Here is a 4,358-nt window from a genome sequence, read left to right on the forward strand (position 1 = left end):
TACAAAAAATGTTGCCTTCTCCTCGTTCTCTTCTTAGTGTTTGTGCGAAGCGGGCAAAGAGAAGGTTGCATTTTTCGGTAGAAACCAAATCGGCATTAGAGAGCAAAATGTGCAATGCAGGGCAAAAATGTGGCGAAATTGTTGAATATTATTTTAGAAATATTTTCTCGTTTTCGGTGAAGGTTTTGTTTTTGTTAATAATTTAAAAAATATATGCACATACTTTACAGATTTGAACAGCATTTGGTTGATTCTATTAACTTAGTGCAATGTTATAAATCGGAAAGACACAAGATAGGGAAAAGCTTTAGAAGGCATAATTTCAGTTAACGAGATTGATTCGAGTAAACGATATGCAGCTATCTAAGAACTTTGGAGGCAGCATTGAAGTTATAACAATAAGAACTTTGAGAAAACTTATTGAATACTCAAGCTTTTAAACACATTCTGAAAGCCTATTTCAAGCTATGTATACCTTATCGGTGTTTTTGAAAGCTACATTTATAAGCCTTCTTATACCCTCTAAAAGCCTTCAAGATTTTTATAAAAGCATTTTCATATTTAATATTCAAAATGTCTGAGAGGCTCACTATCAAACTGAGTGCCTATTTAAAAGTTTACTTCATCAAAGGTCGTTCTAGAATTTCTCGAAAGTGCTTGAGATCTATTAAGTTCTTCAAACACTCTAAAAGCTAATAGCATGTATCAAGCATACGGAAAGCTGCTTGAAAATTAAGGTTTCTAAGAACTTTCTAAAAGCTTATTTAATGCCCCAGCTTTTAAGTATTTTTTTTTCAGTTTAATCTTAATCGTTTTAATACTTTCAGAAAGTTTATTGAAGTATACAGCTTTATATTGCTTTCTAGATTTTTAAATAAGCCCATAGAGTTTGCAAGAGTTTTAGAACTTTGTAAAAGCTTTTGGTGCCTATTTAAAAACCTAATGGATCTAAAACCTTCCATACTTTTTCGAAAGTATCTGATAAACATTCTGAAATCTTATTATAGGAGGGATTCGAAAATCTCTTTGAATATTAACCAGCACAATGTCGTTTTATTTGCCTTTTACTTACTGTGTAAATCTAAAAGCATTCGAAAAACTTATTGAATTCCAAATTAGCCAAAAATTTGCTGAAAACATATTTCCCTTCCAACTTTCCGGGTTTTTCTTAAAGTTAAATCACAAACATTTTAGTATGTTCTGAGATCTAAATGAAGTGTACAGCTTGCTATTTTTTTCAGAAATCTTAATCTTAATCTTTCAATCTATCAAGTGTTTAGATTGTTTTGATAGCATCTTTTCTATTTTCAGAAAGCTTTTTAAATGTCATTGTAGACTAAAGCTTCTGGAAGTTAAATTCTAATATTATTAAGGTATCAGGTATCTAAATCGTTGATGGACAGCATCCTCGCCGCGTGTATTTTCTTTAGGTTTTCTATATATTTTGAAGAGTAAAAGCTCTCCCTGCCAATATAATTCTAATCAAGACTCGCGTGCAGAGCTTTTGTGACATTTTTATACATTTTTTTGATAGACGTATACTGAGTAGGAGCTTTCCTGTCTCTTCGCTGATTGAGTTTTCTTCAAAAGGGATTTTACAGGAATCATTATATTTTTGAAAATGGTTGCTAATGATTTTATTATACTATTTCAAATACTTTTTAATCTTTAAACTTTAAAATAATTTAAGAAAGCCTTTAAAATATTCAAGGCAACCAATGTATTTCTTCAAATGAGTTAAAGCTTTTTAAAGCTTTGAATCATTGGTTTACTAGTGCTATGTTTTTTCTGTTAGATTTTTGAATTTTGCGGGGGATGCATAGCCGGACACATATTCAGCTCGTTTAAAAAAGCTCTGTAAAAGTTAAAGCTGCTTTATAATAAAAGCTTTAATTGCGTAACGAAAGCTATTTTAGTAACGTCCCTCATTAGGTTGATTGCAAAAATTCCGCTGAATGAGGCGGAGTTTGAGAAAGAGAAGCTGAATTCGAATTTAAGTAGCGCTGAATTACGTAATATTTTTAACCAGTACTGAATTACTTAAACTGCTTCGGAAAACTTCGTTTGGATTATTCGAATTGCGTAAAATTTTTAGCTAAATACATTTCATAGGTTAAGAAAAGCTAAACAAACCGTGCTGACTACGATTTAAAATATGCCTACAAAGAATTGAGTTGCATTAAATTGCCATATAAATGCAATTATCAATATGATCCGGTGAATATGTAATTAATAGTGCTGCATAAGTATTTAATAGCGACTGAATTAAACCAAATAATCGCAAAGCGATATTGAATCAAAGTTGCGCTCATGTCTAAAAACAGCCTTTTTGTGCTAGGCTGACAACATTTCAGCAGCTTTACACACAAATGTTTATTTTTTGTTTAAATCAGAGGAGGTCAGATAGAGCTTTTACTGTATGTATGTATTTTAAGCTTCCGCTGAATTGAGACCATTTTCTCTGTAATGTGCAGCATAGAACTTAAGGACGCTCAATCAGCTAGCTGAATTGAACTAGAAAGTGCTCGGCCATTTTCCAAAAGATTTTTTATGACAAAATCTCGTTTTCACTGCCGGCTGAATTATGCTCATGTGAATTAACTGAAAATCAAATGCGCCGAATAACAATAATTATAATTATAATTGGTCAGTGATTGAGTTAAGTTATAATATGTTTGTTCTATATACAATTTAAGCAGTTTTACACACAAATTAAAATTTTTTCTATTCAATTGCAGTCGTTGAAAACCCTAATGTAAATTGGGATTTATATTTTGGTCGCTGAATTCAGCTGAATCGAAGCAGAGCGCGCTAAATTGGTATTATATAGCTTTAAATAAGATAGTTATTGAAAAATCATTTAAGACAACGACAAAATTTTTCAATTGTTGTATGGACAGCTGCTAAATTTACACAATTTAACCTGTTGACAAAATAAGGTTAAATCTAAAATTTCATTGGTGCGTAAATGTACCTGTCGAATCCGTTAATTAAAAATAATATTTTGTCATACAAGTAGATGTTTATGCTACCGCAAAAGTCTCACACACATGAGTAAGTAGCTTTCGATTCAAAAGCAAATAAAAAAAAGTTTATTCGTCTCTATTCCTTGTGCCGCTATTACCACAATGTTTCCTTCTACTCCAGTAGCGGCCCTACCAATATCATCATTTTCATTATTTATTCCCTTGAGCGCTTCCGGGTTCCGTTTACACTCTAAAATTGCCGTTCAAGTTTGCAGGCATCGCTCCCAATATCAACAACCAGCAGCTGCTGCATTAATGGGTATGTATGTAAGTGTGTGTATAGGAGCACCGACTGCGTAGCGTGGGTAATCAATGGCAAGCCAGACAGCCTCGAGTCATTTTTTTTCTTTCTGCATAGATATGCATGTATGTATATGTATATAGGCAGGTAAGCTGCAACGTGGTTGCAATTTTTTATTGCCTCATGACCTTGCAGCTATGTATGCACACAAGGGTAGTGCAAAAATGCATGTGAAAAAGTAAAGGCGAAATTTTTATGCTCGCACCCCCTAGGATTGTTCTATACCGAAAAATGTAGACCCCTATATTTTTTTTTGAATTTTGAAATCAAAAAATTTTTAGTGTTAGCTTAAAGCGCTCAAAGTTTTCCATTTATTTTATATTGGAAAAAAACAACCTTTGGTAGAAATGGTATAGAATTCTTGAAAATCAATATTTTTTAATCTGAAAAACTGCTGCTCTTGTGGAGATTCCCAATAATATAACCAGTTATTTATTTAACCATATTTTTATAGTAACTAGGTATTGGGCCACCCTAGTGCACACACATATACCCCTGCATTCAATCGAGTGAATACCTTTCAAATTCATTTATCCAGCCAGCTAACTGCTTGTGGTATGCCTAGCCAAGTTCGTAAACCATTCTTGATCTTTCAAAATCTAACGCGTTGTGCTTTTATATACGTACATACATACATATGTATTTGTATTTGTGGCTTGATATCCGGCTTGCTTTGCTTTTGTGCAGTTGCAGTTAGACTTGCCTTATTTAGATAACCAGCGTCGACTAAGAAAAAGCCAAATCTGCACAGGCGGTATGCGCTCACCTCACCTCACATTCAGCTGTAAGTAGGTATGCATGAATGTACATATATATATGTATGTATGCATTAAGTTGCTCGCCGCCGCAATCATACCAATCAATTCGCTACAGCAGCCTTTATGCTAACCGGCTTGGCGTCGTTACGGTTTTCTTCTGTGTTTTTATTATTATTATTTTTTTTTGTTGGCAAGCCAGCATCTGCTTGCGAGTTTTTTGCAACTTTACTATTATTTTTGCTTTTGTTGCTGCCCATTCATCAGCCTTATTTA

The 4,358-nt window shown here is 33.3% G+C and overlaps 1 protein-coding gene across 1 annotated transcript in view; it reads left to right on the forward strand.

Annotated features, from left to right (window-relative positions):
• LOC118745162 (general odorant-binding protein 56h-like) overlaps positions 1-242 on the forward strand; it is a 996-nt gene extending 754 nt beyond the window's left edge. Inside the window, exon 3 of the mRNA XM_036478685.1 lies at positions 10-242. The gene's annotated coding sequence lies outside the window, so the exon portion shown is untranslated. The remainder of the gene's footprint in view (positions 1-9) is intronic.
• Positions 243-4,358: the final 4,116 nt, after the last annotated feature.

The sequence above is a fragment of the Rhagoletis pomonella genome, unplaced genomic scaffold (assembly GCF_013731165.1).
Source record: "Rhagoletis pomonella isolate Grant_MI unplaced genomic scaffold, Rhpom_1.0 Rhpom_scaffold_00008, whole genome shotgun sequence".
Lineage (NCBI taxonomy): Eukaryota > Metazoa > Arthropoda > Insecta > Diptera > Tephritidae > Rhagoletis > Rhagoletis pomonella.